The sequence below is a fragment of the Lissotriton vulgaris genome, chromosome 12 (assembly GCF_964263255.1).
Source record: "Lissotriton vulgaris chromosome 12, aLisVul1.2, whole genome shotgun sequence".
NCBI lineage: Eukaryota > Metazoa > Chordata > Amphibia > Caudata > Salamandridae > Lissotriton > Lissotriton vulgaris.
In genome coordinates, this window is record NC_141700.1 from 132,169,098 (window position 1) to 132,193,324 (window position 24,227).

The 24,227-nt window shown below is 45.9% G+C and overlaps 1 protein-coding gene across 6 annotated transcripts in view; it reads right to left on the minus strand.

Annotated features, from left to right (window-relative positions):
• Window positions 1-20,133, minus strand: part of CHTOP (chromatin target of PRMT1) — a 100,385-nt gene extending 80,252 nt beyond the window's left edge. For 2 of the 6 annotated variants that reach the window (XM_086947571.1, XM_086947567.1), the window contains exon 1: window positions 19,944-20,104. The gene's annotated coding sequence lies outside the window, so the exon portion shown is untranslated. Of the gene's footprint in view, window positions 1-18,748; window positions 18,956-19,943 lie in introns of those variants that run through there. The other 4 variants (XM_086947566.1, XM_086947568.1, XM_086947569.1 and 1 more) reach the window with 4 other exon arrangements.
• Window positions 20,134-24,227: the final 4,094 nt, after the last annotated feature.

A 24,227-nucleotide genomic window follows, 5' to 3' on the forward strand; every position in this document is an offset into this window, starting at 1 on the left:
AATATTTGTGTTTGAGAGCAAGAAGGGAGCACTTGCCCTTATTAACCTGATGTGCCCAGAGTTAGGAAATGGAGGTCATCACTCAGCGAATGGTGACTTTAAACCCGTCCGAGAGGACATTAGGGGGAGGAGGGTGGGGGGGGATAAGGTGGAGAGTAAATTGCAAAGTATTCTGTGATAGAATCTTGTATAGCTGCCTTGTCAACAGGGTCCCTCAAGAGTTGAGTGGGAGGCACCAGCGTGCGGTGTCCATACAAGTATAACATGCAAGCGATCCAGGATGGAAATATAAGATATCTGCGCAGAGGTGAGGGTATTCAGTAAAGGGAGCGGGGGTGACAAACCAGTTGTCAATGTAGGAGTAAGATAACCGCATCTTTGAGCCAAGTATCTCAGACATTGCTCCGGTGCCCTGTACATGTGTTGTATTACTATCAAGTGCAAAAACCACAGTTGATGGACAGAATGCAGGACAATGTCATACATTCACCCCAGTACAGAGATCTGGGCCGAAATCCATCGTTTTTTTGCACTCCACACCACCCCAGTTCAGACATGGCCATATGCAAATCAGTCTGACCCTGTGCCTCATGGGAACAGCCCAGCCTGAACTGCCAAGCCATGCCTTCCCTGGACCGGAAACAAGCTTCCGAGGACCGGTTTCTGGCATTACAGCCGTCTTCAGCCAGGCTTGCTTGAATCCAGTGGCAAAGTGAGCAAGGGACTCACGTCTGAGCATAACCTGCCAACTTATGGCGAACAAAGCGGTACAAAAGGGGGTGGTGTAAACCCAGATCTGTTGACTGGGTGTGAGTGTTTGATTGGTTCAGATGCTCCGCCCATCACCTTTGGTATTACTATAAAGAGCAGGCCTCAAACCAAGTTAAAATATCTTCTCCCCCCCCCCCCATCCCCATAATTTCACCCTTAGTAGTTCAGAGTGTGTGTGACCTATAAATGCATTTTGCACCTAGTTTGGATTTTGGAGGTTGAAAAGCATTAGGGTGTCTTTACCCCTCTCCATAGTCAAAAGTGAGGAATCTCCAACCTGGATCTCTGGTCAATTTAATAACTTTTGTGTAGTAGCCCCTCTAACAGAGTATGGCAACTCCCAGGGTTTTGGAGTTAGTGTACGCCCAGTGTTGGTATGGATACTTAGAGTGAGCCATACAGTGGCAATCAGTGTGAAACAAGTGAGTCTCCTGCAAGAGGATAATGCCGGGTTTGCACTGCATGAGTTAACGCCAGACCTGGTGCTGTTTGCAAGGAAAGTTAAGCCCACGGAAGTAAAAGGAGAGTAGTTGCAAGTCATGTGTGGTGGTCATGTAAGAGATTAAACACTGCACGCCTGTCGATAACCGAGAGCGATCTCCGGAGCAGGGTTGGTGGAGAGAAGTTCCCCTGTGCCTCCTACATATCGTAATGGTCACAGCAGAAGTTAAGAGCCCTAGTGGGGAAGGGGAGAATGTAGGGATATGCAGGGAGAAACTAAGGGGCCAACAGGGCACAACTGTGTGAACCACTACATAGTGGGTGAGGGGAGAATTACCAGACCCTATCGCGGTGTCTCCCTCGACGGAGGAGAGCTTGTGAAGGGAGGGGGCGAGAGGCCAGGAGCAAAGCTGGTAAGCTGATCCTATGGTAGGAAAAAAGATAAATGTAATAGTCAATAAACAACTGGAGTTCGAGCTCCAAGCCCTGATCCCTGCAGGTGAGCCATTGTTAGGAGGGCCGGAGACTAGCTGCTACTTCGCTGTTAAAGAGACTCAAGGGACACAACCTATGTCCCAGAAGCTGTATTGCTCAGGAGTTGTTCCAGCACCTCTGAGCAGAAATTTAGGGCAAAGACGAAGCTTTAAGATGCTTTAGGGCCAGAGGGCAGAAGAAGCCCAGAACTTCCACGTCCTGTACCAATCCCGGTCAAGCCACACACCCTCCCTGACCGTTTTTAAATATCAAACATGAAAAGATGTACATGTAAATGCTGAGGAATGCAAATTTATAATGGAGGTGTTTTCAACTGAGCAAATTGCGCTTTTTATGGGACTCTACAAGAAGAATGGAAAGAGAAATCAGTTTGTTATCAAACATTTCCGTAAACTATTAAAATCTATGGTGGGGAGTAAAATCAATAATGTGAAATATCATTGTGTACCAGGTGTAGATTGGACTAGATGGGAAAACAACAAGGTTAAGCACTTTACGGCAATGTATTTGTTCAGGAACCCATGCAGTGAGCTATTACATTGACTTCCTTCCTCCATCATTAGTACCAAATGTTTTAATTCAACTTTATTTATTGCTATTGTGCAACAAAGTACCTTTGAGTACAATAAGGAACTAGCATTGGAAATGCAATAGGGCTCGCATTAGGAAAGTTTGAGCTATTGGTGTTATAAATGAATTATTTTTATTTATGTGTTTTTTTTAAAATAGCTAAATTAATAGCTTTATCATTTACAATGCCAATAGTTATAACTTTCGCAAATGTGACACCTATAGCATTTGCAATGCAACATGTTTTGTATTTACGTGACTTAGATGTATTGATATTACAAATAACAATGGCTTTTATTTTTTTAAAATAATTAATACTTAATTATTTATTTAATTTGTAATGGCAATAGCTTAAACTTTTGTAAATAACATTTGTGAAGATTATGTTCAGTGTTTTTTATTGTGACGAAAATCCAAGAACAGAAGTGAAATATTAACATCTTTTTGTGATTTGTAATAAAGCGTGAAAGCTTGAAAAATTGAAAGAACATATTTGAACCAATGATGCTGTGGTTGCGCTGAGTGGTGTGTGCATCGGTGTAGCTGTTTGGTGGGTGCATTGGTGGAGCTTAGTTGGAGCATCGGTGGAGCTGTATGGTGGGTGCCACGGCGGAGCTGTGTGGTGGGTGCATTGGTGGAGCTGTGTGGTAGGTGCATTGGTGGAGCTTAGTGGGTGCCTCGGCGGAGCTGTGTGGTGGGTGCCTCGGCGGAGCTGTGTGGTGGGTGCCTCGGCGGAGCTGTGTGGTGGGTGCCTCGGCGGAGCTCTGTGGTGGGTGCCTCGGCGGAGCTCTGTGGTCGGTGCCTCGGCGGAGCTGTGTGGTGGGTGCCTCGGCGGAGCTGTGTGGTGGGTGCATCGGCGGAGCTGTGTGGTGGGTGCATCGGCGGAGCTGTGTGGTGGGTGCATCGGCGGAGCGGTGTCGGTGGAACTGTGTGGTGGCTGCATCGCTGGAGCTGTGTGATGGGTGCATCGCTGGAGCTGTGTAGGTGGAGCTGTGTGGTGGGTGTATCGGTGGAGCTGTGTCGGTGGAGCTGTGTGGTGGGTGCATCAGTGGAGCTGTGTGGTGGGTGCATCGGTGGAGCTGTGTAGGTGGAGCTGTGTGGTGGGTGCATCGGTGGAGCTGTGTCGGTGGAGCTGTGTGGTGGGTGCATCGGTGGAGTTGGGTGGAGGGTGCATCGGTGGAGCTGTGTAGGTGGAGCTGTGTGGTGGGTGCATCGGTGGAGCTGTGTGGTGGGTGCATCGGTGGAGCTGTGTGGTGGGTGCATCGGTGGAGCTGTGTGGTGGGTGCATCGGTGGAGCTGTGTGGTGGGTGCATCGGTGGAGCTGTGTGGTGGGTGCATCGGTGGAGCTGTGTGGTGGGTGCATCGGTGGAGCTGTGTGGTGGGTGCATCGATGGAGCTGTGTGGTGGGTGCATCGGTGGAGCTGTGTGGTGGGTGCATCGGTGGAGCTGTGTGGTGGGGCATCTGTGGAGCTGTGTGGTTGGGGCATGTGTGGTTGGGGCATGTGTGGTTGGGGCATGTGTGGTGGGGGCATGTGTGGTGGGTGCATCGGTGGAGGTGTGTGGTGGGTGCATCGGTGGATGTGTGTGGTGGGTGCATCGGTGGAGGTGTGTGGTGGGTGCATCGGTGGAGGTGTGTGGTGGGTGCATCGGTGGAGGTGTGTGGTGGGTGCATCGGTGGAGGTGTGTGGTGGGTGCATCGGTGGAGGTGTGTGCATCGGTGGAGCTGTATGGTGGGTGCATCGGTGGAGCTGTGTGGTGGGTGCATCGGTGGAGCTGTGTGGTGGGTGCATCGGTGGAGCTGTGTGGTGGGTGCATCGGTGGAGCTGTGTGGTGGGTGCATCGGTGGAGCTGTGTGGTGGGTGCATCGGTGGAGCTGTGTGGTGGGTGCATCGGTGGAGCTGTGTGGTGGGTGCAGCTGTGGAGCTGTGTGGTGGGTGCAGCTGTGGAGCTGTGTGGTGGGTGCAGCTGTGGAGCTGTGTGGTGGGTGCATCTTGGAGCTGTGTAGTGGGTGCCTCGGTAGAGCTGTGTGGTGGGTGCCTCGGTAGAGCTGTGTGGTGGGTGCCTCGGTGGAGCTGTGTGGTGGTTGCATCAGTTATGTTATGTTATTTATTATTTGTTAAGCGCACATACGCCCGGAGGCTTCTTGGCGCTGGAGAGAATCAAACATAACAGTACATAAAAGACACAAATCACTATTTACAGTAAGCCTGTGAAAAAAGAATAGTTTTGAATGCTTTCCTAAAGGTAAGGAGGTCCCTACTGTGTCGCAGGGTCAGGGGGAGTGAGTTCCACAATGAAGCAGCCAAAAATTGAAAACTGCTACCTCCCTGACGTTTCCTTTTGAAACGAGGGACCTCAAGTAGGTCTTTGTGGGTAGATCTCAAGCTGCGAAGGTTGATATTTACGCAGCAGTTGTCTAAGAAACATGGGACCCTTGCCCTCCAAAGCCTTGAACACAATACAGCCCACCTTGAATGTTGCTCTCTGTTCCACAGGCAGCCAGTGCAAGGTCTTCAGTCCATGTCTAATCGATTCCCACTTCGGGACTTTACAAATAAGTCTCGCAGCTTGATTTTGCAAGTATTGCAATCTTTTCAGTTGGCCAATAGGAGCCCCCAAATAGAGGCCATTTGAAAAATCGATATGAGACAGGACTAGAGCACTGACTGTCTGAATTAAGGCCAAACCTGTGAGGAGATGTGCTATTTTCTTGATCTTCCTCAGTTGGAAAAACCCCGAGGAGACCACTGTACCAATTTGACTTTCCAAGGAAAGGTCCTCACTGAGAGTCACTCCCAGACTTTTTATTGTACGGGATTTCTTTGGAGGCGAGCCCATGTCCGATGGCCAAAAACAAGGGCTCCAACTGATCTCACTCTTCCCAGGTAGAATGAGCTCCGTTTTTCCCGGATTTAACTTAAGGTGGTTTAGAGACATCCACCTTTGGATAAAGGACATAGTTGCACGAAAGTCCTCGGCCACATTCTGTGCGTTTAGTACAAAAACCAACTGCAGGTCGTCTGCATAATTATATACATCAACCTTAAACTGTCGTAGGGAAAACAAAAGAGGCCGCATATACAAATTAAATAATAAAGGGGACAAGGAAGATCCTTGGGGAACCCCACAGAAAGAAATGTTTTTAGGGGCTGTAAAAGAACCCAGTCGAACCGACTGGGTACGTTCTGAAATAAAGGACCTGAGCCAAGCCAAGGCCGAGTCTCGAAGTCCGGCCTGTTCGACACGGTTGACCAAGATGGTATAGTCAACCGTGTCGAACGCGGCAGACAGGTCCAATAACACCAAGGCCTGGTGCAGGTCCCTGTCAGCGTTAGACCTCAAGGTGTTCTGAACGGCCAATATCACTGCCTCAGTAGAATGACCAGGCCGGAAACCTGCCTGGTTAGGTTGTAAATAGCCAGAGGCTTCCACAAAACTTGATAGGCAATTGGTCACATGGGCCTCCAATATTTTGGATAGATAAGGCAGTAGAGATATTGGCCTGTAGTTTGAGAGGTCAGAGGAGTCGATACCGGGTTTCTTTTTTAAAGGGATCAACAAGGCCTGTTTAAAACTATTCGGGACAGTCCCTGACATGAGGGAATTATTAAGCAAAGGGAGCAGGCTATTAGGGAGTGCCCGACCAATTTCTCTCATTATTTGAGGAGGGCAGACATCCTGAGGAGATCCAGATTTAACTCTAGTGAGCAAATCTTGGAGGATTTGGTCAGTGATTAAAGGGAAAGAATGCAAGGTAAGGGGATTTAAAAAGGTATCATCTATCGGAGCACAAGCTGGAAGCTTGGATAGAGTATCCTTAATCAGCACTATTTTATCATAAAAATAGTCATTCAAGGAGTTGCAGAGCGGTTGTGAGGGGACGACCGGGGGAGAAGTTCTTTCGTCATTGCACAGCTCAGTCACAATCCTGAAAATTTCTTTCGACTTATTAGTCGCGTTAAGTATTTTAGAAGAGAAATAATCAGTTTTGTGAGTGTGCAGCGTCTTTTGGTGCATCAGTGGAGCTGTGTGGTGGTTGCATCGGTGGAGCTGTGTGGTGGTTGCATTGGAGCTGTGTGGTGGTTGCATCGGTGGAGCTGTGTGGTGGTTGCATCAGTGGAGCTGTGTGGTGGTTGCATCAGTGGAGCTGTGTAGGTAGATCTGTGTGGTGGGTGCATCGGTGGAGCTGTGTCGGTGGAGCTGTGTGGTGGGTGCATCGGTGGAGTTGGGTGGTGGGTGCATCGGTGGAGCTGTGTAGGTGGAGCTGTGTGGTGGGGTCATCGGTGGAGTTAGGTGGTGGGTGCATCGGTGGAGCTGTGTCGGAGGAGCTGTGTGGTGGCTGCATCGATGGAGCTGTGTGGTGGCTGCATCGGTGGAGCTGTGTCGGTGGAGCTGTGTGGTGGGTGCATCAGTGGAGCTGTGTGGTGGGTGCCTCGGTGGAGCTGTGTAGGTGATGCTGTGTGGTGGGTGCATCGGTGGAGCTGTGTCGGTGGAGCTGTGTGGTGGGTGCATCGGTGGAGTTGGGTGGTGGGTGCATCGGTGGAGCTGTGTCAGAGGAGCTGTGTGGTGGCTGCATCGATGGAGCGGTGTGGTGGCTGCATCGGTGGAGCTGTGTGGTGGCTGCATCGGTGGAGCTGTGTGGTGGCTGCATCGGTGGAGCTGTGTGGTGGCTGCATCGGTGGAGCTGTGTGGTGGCTGCATCGGTGGAGCTGTGTGGTGGCTGCATCGGTGGAGCTGTGTGGTGGCTGCATCGGTGGAGCTGTGTGGTGGCTGCATCGGTGGAGCTGTGTGGTGGCAAATACAACACTGCTAATCGCACACTCCCCGACAGTGCAGAGCACCACCCAGCCAAAAATGCACTAAAGCACCCCAAACAGGAGTATCAAACCGTATATAAATGTTACAAAACAACAGCAAAGACACATTATACACTTGGGTGTGACTGCTCACAGTATACTGAGACACACAAACACACAAACTACAACCATCATTCAACAGAACGCATGAAGACTTGACTCCGAAATTGCATCCAGCACAGCCCAAAGATGCAACTAGCCGGTTAATATAGCATCCATCAAAAATGAAGGCTACCACCAGATACCTCCAGACCTGCATCTGCTGGGAAATGGAAACACTTACTGACCAAGACTAATCGATTTACTCCAGCCTTTCTCTTTCCATTAAAAACCGAGAACTTTCATGGACAACTTGTTAACACGTTCACTTTCCACCAAGACATCACATTTCCATAGGCAGATTCAGAATGTGGCCTGGGGTGGAAACTTCCGAACCATTTAGTGCGTGATTCGTAGACTACTGGATGCACTGTGATGCCAAACCAATGTAACAATGCATGCTACATAAATGTAGCACATATATATATATATATATATATATATATATATATATATATATATATATATATATATATATATGTACAATCATTGGAAAGAAAGAATTGAAAATTAATATTTCCGAACTTACTGATTTCTCACACGAAAACCCTGTTGTGTCCAAGTAGCAGGGGGAAAGTAGACACTGAAACGGTACCTCACACAACTAAATAAGATGCAGGCCTGCAAATTAAAACTTTTGGAAAGTCTTTGCCAGACTGTCCATGAAACGGAATTAAAGGCAGAATGTACGGAACAATTGCACGGCTAATGCATTTTTCGAATATTTATGGATTTACTGCACTTGCCACGTAATACACAGTTTGATGAATAATTTACGAATATAAACACAAAAATGATGTTAAAATCTTAAACGTATCACGAGTTGCAAAAAAAAAAAAATATGTAAACCAGCACACTCGTTAGCACGTTGTTGAGGGGTTAAACTGGTACTAATGACGTAACTTTTGCCCAGACCTATTGTGTGTTAAATAAACAATAGTGAAAAATACTGAGTCAGCACGTATCCTGGGGTATCTAATATTCTCAGAGGAAGAAAGCCACTGCGATGCTGAAGCCAAGAAATGGATTGCCCAAGAGCCAAACCAGGAGTAAAACACATCTGCGAATCAGCCACACGGCAACGCATGAAAACAGGAGCCGGGTGCTGCAGAGCAGGAAGGGCGTTGCTAGTTTTAAGCCAATAACATGCGTTTGTAATTTTTGCACTGTTAAAATTCCTTTATTTTTGTAGTCCGGTTGGATATTAAAATGTACGCTGCAGCAGTTGTTTCTAACTTTAGATGCAAATTCACAGAACTTAAAAATTATTAGTGAAAGCGCTTTTAAATGTTTTTCCAACTAATAAAGGTTTTGAAACTGAATAGTTATTTCTACGACTACAGGGTTAGGAATGGCTATCTGCAATGTATTTACCTCTATAAAGTCTGTAATGGTGACACAGCCATATTATAGTCAAGCCAAGGGCCGTCAAAGTGAAAGTACGGCCGGCTGAGGGCATTGCTGTGGGGAGGGGGGATGAGAAATGCGACACGGCGGGCAAGGGAGGGGGCGGAGCGGGGAGAGCGGCATGAGGGTGTGAAGCAGCAGGGGAGGAGTGCTGCTGGTGATTGACTGGCGATTTGATGATGTGCACGCGCATTTTAGGTCAATGCGCTTGCACATTGACCTAAAAGCGCACGGGCACAGCATCAAATCGCCAGTCAATCACCAGTCTAGGTAAAGCTTATTTAAGCCCCTATAGAGCTTCGCCAGCTATGCGCATGCGCACAGCAGGCGAGCCCTAAAAACCTTTGCAAATGTAATGAAGTTGGGTTAGTAGGGGGAAGGTGGCGGGTGTAGTCAAAGGAGGACAAGATCCTACAATGTGTTTCAAAGAGTTGTTCTTGGCGGTAGTAGAGCTGAGTTCTAAGTACATTTCAGGCTTTTATGGGGCTAGTGTTCTTGGTCCTCAGCAAAATCAAGCAGGCTTTGTAGCTGGATTTACGGTCATTTTACATGTGAAATCCATTTGTCACAACTCTGGGGATTTCTTTGGTTATTATTTTTAGCAATCATTTATCTGCTTTCAGTTTCATCCACTTCTAAGCAAAGTGAGTCACCAGCGTTTGTGTGAATGTGGGGAACAACACCACCACTTGGGGGTGGTTGTTTGTCTATTTAGCACACTTCAAGTGCTACTAGTTGTCTGTGCCTTAATTCTTCAACGGAGGCCATGTAGTGTTGTCTTATTTATCATAGGTGTAAGACAGAGACTGACAGCGGCTGGTGTTTTAGTCGATACTTTCCCTAGTAGGAACAGCATCATCTCTTATTTTGAATGCCCGAGTCCTTGCACACTTTCCATGCATTCCTCTTCTGCATGGTCTTTGCTGTGTCCTTTTCACCAGCAAATAGTAAGAGTCATTGTTTGCCTACTAATGTACCCATGTTGAATTCAGGCTCTTCAGTTCCAGCCACATCTGGATTTGTGTAATTGAATTTATATAGTGCTTACTACTCCCAACGAGGGGCTGAAGCATTTTTTGGAGATTAACATGCTACTCCGGAACACAAAAGTATTATTAGTGAATTATTATAGGTAAATATTAAATTAATTTGAGCGGGCACATATGAGTGTTAGTTGTATTGAAAAGGAAAGTGGAGGGAATAGAGAGGGAAGGGTCTAGAAAGTGTTTATTTGGAGATCAAAGCATTAGGAAGAGGTTTGGGAAGATTAAAGGAGAGATGGAGAAGGAAAGTCTCTAGAAGCAGATTATGGAGAGAGGAAGTATCAGATGAGTCTAGGAAAGGTTTAGAAAGCTGTGTTTGGGAGATCTGAATAGTAAAAGAGGTTTGAGATGATGCAAGGAGGGAAGTGTCTAGAAAGTTATTTTGGCGATCATAGTAGGAGAATGGGATTTGGAATAACACAGAGTGGAGGTAGAGGATATATTGAGAGAGATATAGTGCAAATATATGATAGTGCATTGGAGATGCTGAATTAGAAGTAAAGTAATAAATATACAGATGAACAAAACTCGAACTTCCACAGAGACCTCCATGGAAAAAGGCACGGACTCGAGGTAGTCAAGGTTTGGCAAATATTTATTTTCTCAGGTCCTCCCTCAACCCCTGACATTAGAGAGATGCGTTTCGGCTTGCTAGAAGCCTTTATAAAGATAAATAAGTACATGGAAGGTAAATATGTATGAGGATCTAGATCTAAGTTATATTTAATAAACTCAGACTTTCATGTGTTGCTGTACTTTAAGCGAATTTTTTTAATTGTATTTTTGTCCCTTAAGTAATTCAATAGTGAAGCAACTGTAGATAGTTAAGATAAAAGTGTACTTATTTATGCAGTGGCCTATATACATATTAAACAAAATATTAAGTAATATGTACATTTGTTAAGCCGTCATAGTGAATATCTACATTTCTAAACAATTATTTCACACATTTATTCATAAGTATAGACATATTGATACATATAATCCAAATAAATTCTTATGTACACTAGGATTTGCTATACATTTATGTTCGAGAATGTTGGTTATGTGTGGGAAGAGCCAACTCGAGTAGTCTTTGAAGACAAGATAGCTATCTGTGGATCTCATGCTTGGGAGTAAAGAGTTACACAGTTTGGCTGCTTGAACCGAGAAGCATGTGCCACCTATGTTTTTAGGTCTCGGGCGTAGCATACAGTGCGCAGCAGTGTCGCGTAGCAGTGTCTCGCAGCAGTGTCGCGCAGCCAGAGTCCTTTTCCTGGGGTTTTGAAAATGGACCTGGAAATTCCACGCAGCTCGTGCGTGTTATTTCCTAGGTGTATTTTCATTGGCCTTTGTGTGCACTTTTAAAACAGAACACACCATGGGCGGTCGCGTAGCTCCGCCCATGGCCTATTGGTGTCTGTTACACGCACCAGAGGCCATATGTCTTCAATTACCACGGCCGCGATAATTGAAGACATATGCTCGCAGTGGCGCACGCGCACCACTGGCGGGCTTTTTTTTTTGTTTGTTTACAATTGGATCGCTTTCGCGATCGGCTGAAGTGCCGCTTGCTCTCCTGTACCAAAGGAAGGTGAATGAGCACGTCGTTGTCATATATAAGAAAGAATACTGGGAACTTGAAAGATCTGCATCATCAAATACAAAATGGAAATAACACACATTTGAAGGTGGCCGTGTTGCTCTATTCAACCAAGGCATGAGTTATGTAAGGTGGGGACACGCATGTCCTCCTACAAAATAAAGAGTTAAAAACAATCGGCTACCATCAATCATCGCGGCTTCCTTAGTTTATAAATCGCGCTAACAATACTTCTGCTTCTGGTAAAACATTAACAAAAAGCGACACGACCGAAGTTGCGCCCCCTCCGGCGTCCCTGCCCAGTCCACACGTTTTTTCTCGGGGCCGGCATTTTACGTTGACATTCCATTGGAATAGTTCGAAGTCTGGTACCATGTAATAGGGGATGGTTTCCCTGAGTGACAGAGGATATGTCGGAGGGTACCTTGAAAATCCTTTTCCAAGTTCTTATCTCACCCCCCCCCCCCCCCGACCCCCCCTCCCGAGATGGGGCAACAGCGGTAATAATTACCACCGGGCAGTACTCGGGGAAGGTCGCGTTCGTAGTGTGCAGACTACGACTATATTCAACAAACGCATCATTAAATGTGCACTGTATCTAACCGGATTATTAATGCACGCTTTTTGGCATGCGTTTGGTCTAACTCTGAACAGCATTACCCTCTTTCCTGAAAAGTATGTGTCATGCATTCCCAGGATCATTTGGAGATGTTATTAATTAGCCCTGCCCCCTCCCTCCGCCTGTCTGGCTCGCACAGCATGTTGTAAGCCCTGCGCGGAGGCCATGGGCTCAGGCTGGCTCCCAGCCCCGCTGCCCTCATTAGGTCTCGTTTTACAAAGGCAATCTCGAAAGCGATCGCTTTCAGTGCTGCTTTTTTTTGTGTGGAGTGGATTTGGGTAACTGTGTGTGTGCCGAGCTACTTTGTTTCCAGTGTCTGCACTAGACTCCATTTTAATCGCTTCAGCCGCCTCCACCTTTTGCATAGCTTTCAGTGCATTAACATCATATATGCCATAAGCACAAAGTGTGTAGACTTACAAATTATCTACCCGTCCATCTGAGGCGCTGCACGCCACCAATAGGGTCCAAACTACTACAACTCTGACGAGGAATAGACCTTGTTTGACATTCTAGGGCTATCTCTCCCTACGTAGACCAACAATAACTTACAAAGCTTGTTTTCACTGCCTGCATGCCCTTTGGGACCAATGAGGTGGAAAGAAAACAGACATACTCGGGCCTGGAAAAAGCTTCAAATTGACATGACGTGAAAAAGCAAATAGCACAACACAGCAGGAAAACATCTAGTGGGTACCGAAGCACACAATGCCAAGTGGGCAGGTGTACCCAGACTGACAAGGGCCGGTGGGAAGAGTACACCAGTTGGCGAGCGCAAGACTACAAGCCCCAGCACCACTTGCTTCCACTCCGCCCTCTGCTCTGGACTCAGCCAGGCTCAGACTCTGAAAGCGAAAGTGCTGCGGGCCGAGTCACCTTCTGAGCTGCGATCAGAGTGCTACGTCTGCAGGAGCCTCTCCTCCCACCCAGGCTGGCCAAAGATGGATGTGTGTGTGTGTGTGTGTGTGTGTGTATGTGTGTGTAGGGTGAGCAGTGTGTGAGTGTGTGAGCAGTGTGAGCATACTGGGGGACCTGATGAAGAGGGGGGGGGGGACTAAAGTCCTTCCAGGTCCTGAGGGCGGAATTTGGGCTGCACCACACACAGTATTTTAGATATGCGCAGCTGCGACATGCGTGGCGGGCAGAGGAGGCGCTGGTGGGGCCCTTACCAGAGTATGAACGGCTGGAGGGGCGACTGTTGCAGGAACACATCCCATGTAAGGCAGTTTCCCTGACTTACAAAACATTGATCAATAATATACCGGATGGGCTGGTAAAGCTCAGAGAATCGAGGGAGCAAGATGTGGGGGAGATGGATACGGTGGATTGGGAGACTGCCCTGATGCACCCGAGGGAAGTAGCCATCAAGTCCCGCCTGCAGCTTATCCAGTATAAAATCTTGCACAGGGAGTATTATGATAGGGTAAGTTTACACCACATGGGGAGGGCTAGCGACACACAGTGCCTCAGAGGTGGTCAGGAGAGGGGGGATTTTTACCACACTGTCTGGTTGTGCCCGTCATAAAGACGTATTGGGCGGAGATCCTGAGGGAGTTGGGGGGAGGTCCTGGAAGTCACCTTACTGCCAGATCCTAAATTGGTGCTGCTAGGCATAACGAATAATATTGACCTGAGCCGCCCCCTCATGATCTTCATAGTTCTGGCTCTAGTGGTAGCTTAGAGGGATGTGGCGCAGGCGTGGGGGGCCTCTACCCCGCCATGGACGGATGAGTGAAGGAGGGGTATGGACCTATACATGGCAGCAGAGAGGGTCACGTACAAGGCAAGAGGGTTCCCTAAGAAGTTCAATAGAGTATGGGGGAAATGGCGCCGATACCATGGCTTGGACGGAGGATTGTGAACCAGGGAGGGAGCGGTACTCGCCTGCTCTGGTTGGGAGGCGGGTCTAACTGGGAATGTGTTTTAGTATTTTGGGGCTCTTGGAGAAGCAATGTAAAGCCCGGTCGAGAGAAAGACGGGAGTATGGTTTCGTGGGAGGGAGGAGGAGGGCAGGGGGATGAAGGGTGGTGGCTGATGGTCTTCTGTGACATGCTTGTGTTTATGTACTGTAAAAAGCAAATAAAAACATTTCAACAAAAAAAGAGTGAGTTGGTGAGTGGTGTTTTTTTGTTGTTGCATTGTTGTGCAGTAGATATGGAAATGCAAAGTTGTGAAGAGTGGCATGTTTGTTTGGTTTGCATCTGTTTAGGGTGGACGGTGTACGAGTTGGGGGTGGTGGTGCAGCATGTGGGTCATGTTGCAAGGTTCTAAATTGTCAAAAGGGTGAGAGGCCGAGTTGCTATATAGGAGTTAGGTGTGGGGGCAAGAGAGAAAGCTTGGCAGTAGAGTTGGTTTAGGGTGTGTATTATTTGAACAGAAAAAAGGGTGAGAGTGGGTGTGTGTTTCAAGTTTGTGATAGAAAGTAATATGAGGTAGTGTGTGCGTTAGATTTTGTTGTGCGGGGTGCTATGTTTTGATTTTACACATCATTGAGCCTCGTGCCGGACGATCATTATGGTACCATCCATCACTGGCTATTCTATATAACTGATTGAACACCGATATGCCCTTGCTTACTCAATTACACGGATCTCACAAGCTGAGACACTGTACGCTCTACTCAGCCCTTAGCCTCGACATCCAGGCAACACCTTCAGCCAATGGGAACCCTAGCCCTAACCATTAAGACTAGCCCTAAGCCCTAGAACCAATAGGAGACCAAACTCTTACAGCCAATCAGAGCCTAAGCCCAATAAAAACCCTAGCCCCAGGGGCCAATCAAAACACCAGAATTATGATCCAGGAGTAGGAAGTTCAATCTTGCCATACAAAGAAGCTGGCTTTCTTCACTATTTAGGATCATGTGGTTGTATATGGCCAGTGGTTGAAGATACATCCCTACGGAGGATTTTTGCATTCACTGGTGCATTGCTCTTTATTGTATTCGTTTCATGTGCTTTTTTGTTTGTGATATTCTCTGTTCATTGCCCAATAAGGGCTCTTCCTCCAGAGGCCATTCTGCACATTCCTTTAGGATTCTTTTTAGTGACCGTGGGTGGTATTGTCTGACAACTTCTTTTCAACAGTGGCAGGCTGTCTGCTTAGAGCTCTTGGTGTAGGAAATTCCAAATTGTTCTTGGCATTCGGTCTAGTTGTTGGCTCAAGTAACGAAACCCCATATTTCGGCCCAGTAAAGGCAGGCACTTTCTATTTCAGATTTAACTATGCCTGGGAGATGTATCAATGATCCACTACCATACAGTTTGGCAAATCGGGTATCACCCTGTACAGCACTTCCACCTTCCTTTGGTAAATATTAGAGGTGGGTGTTCAAAATAAACTGTGTTGCTAACTTTAATTCCAGGAAACTCTTTATTTTTCTTGACACCCTTTTTGATGTTTCTACCCTTTGATTTGGGCAATAATTTTTCCACTCTATTTTTGTGTTCGAGGTGGAGCTCATAATCATCAAAATATGCCACTTGGGATGGCTTTTGCTGGGCATTTGGTACTCTTCCATGAAAGACCAAGACGTCTGTGTTTAGTGTTGAGATAATAGTACCCATTCTCAAAACAATCTGACAAAAGGTGGAGAGTTATGGGTGTGTCTGAAGACTTCTGAATAAGATGTATTGGGCTGCTTTAGTGCTCATTCTACTTTTTCCCGATTGGGGGGAGGGGCGGGCATATTAAACTGACAAACCTGCAAGTTAACAGCAAGCACGTGCATTGTTGAGTAACGTACCATAACACTAAATTTAGATTCCTTGCTGTGGTATACAAGACAAATTCAGTTCCGTTTTCTCCAATGAACAGAGGAACATATCATGCAATTACTTTTCAAAATTTTTATTTAATGCAAGAAAAAGAAAAAAACAAACTAAGAAAAATAATTTCTTGTTATACAAATATAATTTCATAAGTATCTGGGCATAAATTAACCATTAAATACAAGCAGAGGGTTACAATACAGATACTCATCCATATCTAAATCATGACAATGATGCAGATGTACAGGACTAAATCAAATGAACGTTCCCCATATTTTTACCCTCCCTTTCAATGCCTTAGGGCCCCTACACTTAGCCAATGAGAGCTCCATTGTATATATTTCATGAATAAGATTCCACCATTCCATGACACTAGGAGGTTCCTTTGAGATCCAAGTCCGCGCTATGACCAACCTGGCGCAGGCAAAAACAATAGTTATCAAGTCTTTATAGTTACTAATAGTATCTTGTATGTCTAACAATATCAAATTTGCAGAGAGAGTTGGAAATGTTATTTGCCTATTATTGAGTACCGTTATTATCCCTTTCCAAAAAGATGTAAGTTCAGGACACTGATAAAGCATATGTTCTATACCAGCAGCTTCCATGTTGCATTTTGGACATTTAGTACGCTCATTAGAAGCATTTCCAGAGGTCCAGCTGGCAATTCTTTGAGGCGTATAGTAAATTTGAGTGGCCGTCCTATAAAATTGTAGCCTTAAATTTGAGGATTGGACCACTCGATTTATTTGTCTGAGCGACCCTGCAATCTGGTTGGAGTTGATATTTATTCCTAGTCTGTTGGTCCATTTATCCGCCATTTTCACACATTCTCCTGCCCGGCCACTATTTAAATAAGCATAACTTTTGCTAATAAGTGATTTAGTATAGGTAGCATAAATACATTTTAGAGTATCCGAGTATTCTATTCTCTCGATTTTCATTTTATTAACCAAAAAGTCTTGAATCTGTATATATTTAAAGTACATAACATCACTAATTTTATAAAGTATTTTTTAACGTACTGAAACTCAAGAGGCCATCCGACCCATATAGATCACCTAAAGTATTTATGCCATGTCCTATACACTGCATGCCAGCACCATCAGAAAAAATGCTTGGCATCCCCGGGTTCCCCCAAATTTGTAGCTCAGCATTAAAAAATGGAATCTTATCAATGAGCATAATTTGTTCCCAGGTTCTTTTGATATCTCTTACGGTCCTAAACTTAACCCTCTTGTAGTAATTGGGGTCATGGACACGAAACAGAAATTGATTGCTATCCGATCCTAGCATGAATTGGTGATAGAATAGGGAGTTCTCTTTTGATAAAAGACTCTGTATACGTTGAAAAAAAGTTGCAAAAAAATACATTTTGAAATCCGGGAAATGTAATCCTCCCTTTTCTATTGAGAGTTTCAGTATCGCGATAGATCTACAGGGTTTTTTATAGCCCCAAATGTAGCTACTACATATAGCTTCTATTTTCTTAATGTATAGATTGCTCAGTTGCAAAGGAATAGACCTAAATAAGTACAATAGCTTGGGTACAATCTTCATTTTTATTAAATTTATCCATCCTACCAGACTAAGTGGTATTTTATGCCAAGTTTTTAGAGTAGTTGTTATTTCATTAAATAGAGGGTCATAATTTAGTGCTATAATTTTCTCTATATCTGCAGTAAGCTTGACTCCTAAATAAATAGCATTTGAGCAAAGCCCCAATATTGGTTGCGTAGGTTTATAATTAGCAATTACTTGAGTTTTACTCACGTTTAACTTGTACCCCGATAGGTCCCCAAATTTACTTGCTTCCTCGATTATCTCAGGGATAGCCAGTACTAAATCGGTGGTAAAAACAGCTATATCATCAGCAAAAGGTGTGATTTGCAGACTCTTGCCGCCATTCTCTACTGGAATTATATTATCTTGAGCCATTAGTGCGTTCAGAAATGGCTCCAGAGCTAAAGCAAAAAGCAGGGGTGATAGAGGACACCCCTGCCTTGTCCCCCTTTTGATAGGAAAGTTAGCAGAGTTGGCTCCTGCATAGCTAACTATTGCCGTCGGTGATTCGTTCAGAGATCGGACCCATCCGAGATATTGACTCTGTATGCCAAATGCACTCAATGTTGCCCACAGATACTCCCACCCCACTCGGTCGAATGCTTTCTCCGCATCTAACATTACCATTCCGAGTGGGGTGAGAGTAGTTGCGGCAACATCAAAGGCAGTCACAGCAGTATTGATATGGGTAGTGGTGTCTCTCCCCACCACAAACCCATGTTGCTGGCAATTAACCAAATCTGGCATAGTTGGATCGAGGCGGTTTGCCAAAACTTTGGCAAATACTTTCGCATCCGTGTTAATTAATGAGATGGGCCTATATGACCCCCGTTCCTCTGGCGGTTTGTTCTTTTTCAAAAAGAAGACTATTTTTGCAGTACGCCATGATATTGGGGCACTTCCTGTTTGCCCCATAGAGTTTATCACCGACTGAAAAAGCATGAGTAGCTCTTTTTCACGATTACTCTGGAAGACTTGGCAATATTCCGATTATATGTGGATTTAAATGACTCATTCCTACAAAATACAACAACGAGACACCCATAATTAACTGACAATATACACCTAAAAATGTGAAAAGAAACTAACGCAAACAATTATTTCACTCCACACAACACAAAATGAATGCACTGCGGGTGGATTAAATGACGGATGTTTTCATTATCAAGCTCAAAGTGGGCAACTGAGGGGTTACACACGGCTGCAACACATGCTAAGCCTCCTCGGCTAATGTGTCAAGAACAACCTCTTTTACAAACGACTCGCTCTGGGTGGACGATTAGAAAGAGGCCTAAACTGATATTTACAGATTGCTACCCAAGGTGACAGTCAAGAGTAGAGCTCCAAATTCACCTCTGGCTAGTACTAGGAGAAGCACAATCACTGTTGGCACTACGAAGGAGAGTGGGGGGAGGGGGAGACATCAGTAACTATTTAAGGCGGAGAAAAAAAGTTCACAATTGTTTCCTCAAATTCAACTGTAAGATCAAGCCCACCGTGGAGCAGCCCCCTTGTGTCAACTCTATACTTACGAGATATTGTTGCGGTAATGGAGTCTGGACTGAATGAAGGGGCACTGTGTTGTAGGATGCTGTTGGTGATAGTTGACGAACTAAAGTAATTCAGTTTACTGCAACCGTCAATTGGTGATGGAGCTGTTCGCTTGGGTGGGGTGCCTTGCAAGAAGACGGAACTGTCGATGCTCGACTGCTCCGGCCGAACGACCTACCTACCTACACCTGTTGGCAAACAAAACACTGTTAGACCAAAACATTAACCGTATAATTGGTTTAGATACTTTTTAGGCCGGCTTTGTAAACTGAACACGTCTGATGATTGATATCTTGCTTAAACTACATGCACAGCTGCCAAGTTTAGGAGCTAAAACTAACATGTCTGTGATCTACATCTAGTAAATATAAAATAGGGCCAGTCATACTGTTTACTTTATGGTGAATGATGAGTGGTTAACAATTTCACACGGCTCAGGACGTTTTTCCCCCATTTGTGAATGATTAGTTACGTGCATCTGAGGGCTAAGAAGAGTTCCCCCTTGTTTAGCCAATGCCTTCCACCACAGGCAATGCGTCCCAAAACGACAAGAGCGTGATGAGTTGAGACAGTCCACCGCACGTGCGAACAGCTGATTCACCCTGTTTGATCACTTACTCGAAATATACTTCAAAAGTATGTCGTAGATACGAACATACAGGCTACACGAACAAAATAGTCCCCTCTGTTACCAGGACACGGAACCTTCAGCTTAGAATACATCCCAAGGTTAAATGCAAGAGGGCGAACACCCGAAAATACCAACAGCATTTGTGTATTTTATGCCTTTGTTGAATGAGAAGTATGTCTATCTTAACATCTTTTTAAATTTAAACACAGCAAAAAAAGAGTACGCCCCAAATATCTAAACATTTTTCTGCATGGCATTTCAAATACAGTTAAAGCAAATGCCTTGATAAAGTGACACGCTTCTCTAATAAACGCGAATGCGTTTTCACAGATGAAAGAGTTTAGCTCGCTAACGATGGCTTAAAAGCCTGGCTCTACCTTACCAGTGCAGTTCTATTGACTTTCCCTGGGCATTGGTCTGTACCCCCTTCAGTCTCTCCGGCCCAACGCGGAGCGGATCCCTGAGACCGTCCAACGCCGCCACTCAGAGCAATGGATGGGGAGGGGGATGGGCGAGGACTGTGCTCGGACGGGCGTCTCACTTACCGCGCTCTCAGTGCAGGCCGGAGGCGGCGGTTGGAGTGGGGGAGCTGGAGCCGTGTAGGGAGGCGAGAGCGGGAGATCTCGGGCCGCACCCGCACACCGAGGAAACACGGCGCGCAGAGTCACGGACCGAGGCTGGGATGGCTCTCGGGCAGAGGAGAGAGGAAAGAACCGCAGGAAGTGACGCGCTCGTAACCCAAGTAGAGGCCGGGTGGCTCTCGGACGGTTGCAGAGCTCGAGACAGGCTGCGCTGCAGAGTGGCTGACAGCCTCCATCGAGTACTCGCTTACCTACCAGTACTCTGGGTCACGCGTCTGTCCGGTCGTCTGCTGTCCTGAGGCTCGGAGCCGGTCAGCCAATAAATCGTCAGCAGCCTGTACTTACATCACCAGAGCAGTACCAGGACGAGTCGAGAAGGGCCAAAGCTCAGAGGATAAATATTTATTTAATTAACGCATTTTTATAAAGCGCGGACTTTACCCGAAGGTGTCAGAGCACTGTACAATAGAACCAGTTACGTTACATGAGAGAAATGTTACAAAAATAGAAACAAATAAAAATAGCAGGATATTGACTCAAAACAACACAGGCAAAAGGAACACAATATTAAACACAGCAAGCACAGAATGTACAAACAAAAAATATAAATATATATGACAAATTTACAATGACTAAAGAACTTCCTGGCGGGGTCTGAGAAGGAGGGAATTAGTTCCGAAAGTGCCTTTGGAATAGAAGAGATTTGAGGTCCGATTTGAAGATCTGGATGGAGGTGGTGGCAGGGAGCAAAGGAGGAAGCGAGTTCCAGATTCTCACCGCATTATCAAAGAACGATTGAGCCATCAATTTTTCCCCTTTGAAGGAGGGAGGCTCAAGCAGGAACTTTTCAGCATTCCGAGAAGTTCTTGAGCCTCCTGACAATTTCAGTTTATTCGCCAGATAGCAAGGGGAGGAAGAGTGCAAAGCTTTGTGGGAGATGCACGCCGTTTTGTAAATAGCTCTAGCCTCGATGGGAAGCCATCGGAGAGAAGACAGGATAGGAGTGATGTGGTCACTTCGTTTGGACCCTGAAATGAAGCGAGTTGCTGAATGGAGGACGGATTTGAGGGGGGAGAGGTGACATTTGGGAAGGCTAGTCAGAAGAGAATTACAATAATCTAGTCTAGAGAGAACTAGCGATTGGACCAAGGTTTTTAGGTCATTCTCCGGGAAGAACCAACAAATCCCCCATAAAAGGTGCAGCTGATAACGTGCGCTCTTGGCAATGGAGTTGATGTGTGAGATTAGGTTGAGTCTTTTGTCAAGTATGATACCTAGGGATTTAGCGTAGTCAACAATGACGGGTTTACTGTTGAGTAAATTCAACCGATCCATCCAGGATTGAACAGGAGGCGGGGAGAGAGAGCTAGATATGAGGAGGAATTCTGTTTTGAAGGGATTGAGAATGAGTTGGTGAACTAACATCCAGTTGTGGTTTGAGTTGAGAGTAGAGTTGAGTAGTGAGAGATCATGAGAGGAAGACACCTTGAGGTAGATTTGGGTCTCATCCGCATAGAGATGGTAGAGGATTCCAGATTTGCTTAGGAGGTTCCCTAGTGGTTTCAGATAGAGATTAAACAGAGTGGGAGCAAGGATAGAACCTTCAGGGACGCCTTGACCAACCACCAGTGGAGACGAGAGACTGTTCGCAATCTTGATCATTTGGGATCTGTCTGAGAGGAATGAGGCAAACCATTTGAGTACTGTGCCTTCCACGCCCATTCTCTGTTGAAGAGTGTTAAGGAGGGTGTTGTGATTAACAGTGTCAAAGGCTGCAGAGAGGTCAAGAAGAATCAGAAGACACGATTCCCCCGAATCGAGTAGATGCAGAGCATCATTGATCACTCGCAGCAGGGCTGTTTCAGTGCTGCAGTTTTGAATAAAGCCAGACTGGAACATGTCAAGGAGATTATTGTCCATAATTTGTTGGGAAAGTTGTTTTGCCACGCATTTTTTCTGTGATCTTTGAAAGAAAAGGGAGATTGGTGATGGGGCGGAAGTTATTGAGGTTGTTCGCATCTGCAGAGGTTTTTTTTAAAGAAGGGGGTAACCTGTTCTGTTTTGAGGACAACTGGGAGGGATCCTTGACGGAGGAAGCGATCTAACTAGCCTGGTCCAATAGGAGAGAGTGTTGGTATAGAAATCAATGGCAATGACACTGAGTATGGGGTCAGAAGAATGGTTGGAGGGTTTGGTTTCGAGGATGCATTTGCGGAGATCATCTTCCGAGATGACGGCAAAGTTCTGCCAAGTGACTAAGGATTTTCGCTCCTCAATGGGGGTGGAGTGCGTGACCTGTTCCACCAGTGATTTTACCTTGTGATCAAAGAATATAGCGAACTCAGTTGCTTTCTTCACAGCATCCTCAGGTTTGATGGTTTGGGGAGAACAATTTGGGTTTTTGATGAAGTCAAAGTTTTTTTGGGTCTGTTTTTAGCTGAATCGAGGAGGGATCTGAAATATGATGTTTTTTCCTGGAAGATATGCTTGAGGTATTTGGATCTTACTGAACGTAAAAGAGAGAGGTTGGAGGTGGATGGAGATTGTCTCCAATGTTTCTGCAAGATTCTAAGGTTTTTCCTTTTGTCATAGAGAGCTTTATTGAACCAAGGAGCTGAAGGGGTGGGTCTTTTACTTTTGCTTTGGAGTGGAGCAACCTTGTCGATTTCGACTGCAAGGATTGAGAGGCAATGAGGAGTGAGATCGTTGACATCTGTATTGGGGTCCAGACTAGGAAGTGAGCGCATAGCAGAATCACATAGAGTCCCAAGATCAATGTTTTTTTGTGTTGGGGAACCAAGTAGAGGCTCTTTTAGGTAGGCCAAGAGGTAATGGGCACGTGCTCTCCCCTGCACCATATGGTTTAGGAGCAAGTGGTCCAGGGCTTTAAGTGGGTTCTCTCAAAGGGGCTCGGCCAGTGTAATTAAGGGTGTGACTTAAAAACACCTAAGCTAAAAATCTGTGCTTAGCCTAGTGTTGTATTTTGCTGTTTCTGTCATTGTATCCAGATATATGATACAACAAGTATCATACCTACAACAAGTCAGGACTATTGGCTTTGTCAATGGTTGTTAGTTGTATACGATAATTAAGCAGCAACTATGGCTGGTATATAATATTGAAAAAGCATCCACTTAAAGCCCTGGTGACACCAGGACAATATTGCTGCTTCTGAGGTTCAAAAAGAGAAGGGAAATCCAGAGAGAATATTACTCTCTTAAAAGTATTTCCCTTCCCCTACAACACTCACCTGGCATGAAGTCATGCTGTAACTTCTCCAATAGTGTGAGCATGCACACATCGATGTGCCTGCTGTCACTACGGTCCAGAAACAAGCATTTGCAATGCAATAGGTCTCGCATTTGCAAGAGTTTGAGCTGCTGGCATAGTAGGTGACATTGCCTTTTATTTATGTGAGCAGTACGTAAACATGCACTTAAACACATGAATGAAAGGTATTGTCATTTATAGTGCCGGTGGCTTAAATTCTTGCAAAGCGATACCAAAGGGGATGATAGACGGAGCGTTTGAGCAAATCAAACACTCCCCCCCAGTCAACTGATCTGGGTTTAATCCATCACCATTCTTTAGCTCACTCCAACACCCCAGTTCAGACATGGTCAGACACAAACCAGTCTGACCCTGTGCCTCATGGGAACAGTCCAGCCCGAACTGCCAAGCCATGTCTTCCCTCAACCGGAAACAAGCATCCTGGGACCGGTTTCGGATTCATAATCCTCACCAGCCAGGCTATCTTGAATCCAGTGGTAGAGTGAGCAAGGGACCCACGTCTGGGCATACCCTACCAAAGGGGATGATGGACGGAGAGTTTGAGCAAATCAAACACTCACCCCCAGTCAACTGATCTGGGTTTAATCCATCACCATTCTTTAGCTCACTCCACCACCCCAGTTCAGACATGGCCATATGCAAACCAGTCTGACCCTGGGCCTCATGGGAACAGTCCAGCCCGAACTGCCAAGCCATGTCTTCCCTAGACTGGAAACAAGCATCCTGGGACCGTTTTCCGATTCATAATCCTCACCAGCCAGCATCAGTGAGACCAAGGCTTAAGGTGCAGGGTGAGGCGGTGCTCGAATCGGTGCTGGCAGGTTGTGGTGCAAGCAACACAGCTGGTTAGCGGGAGCTGCCGTAGGTTGGCCCAGATTGCCGTGGAGACGGTGCGTCATTAAAGTTACTAACGGTGACCCCAGCCACGATATGGTCACAGGTGTCGAAGTCAGCAGC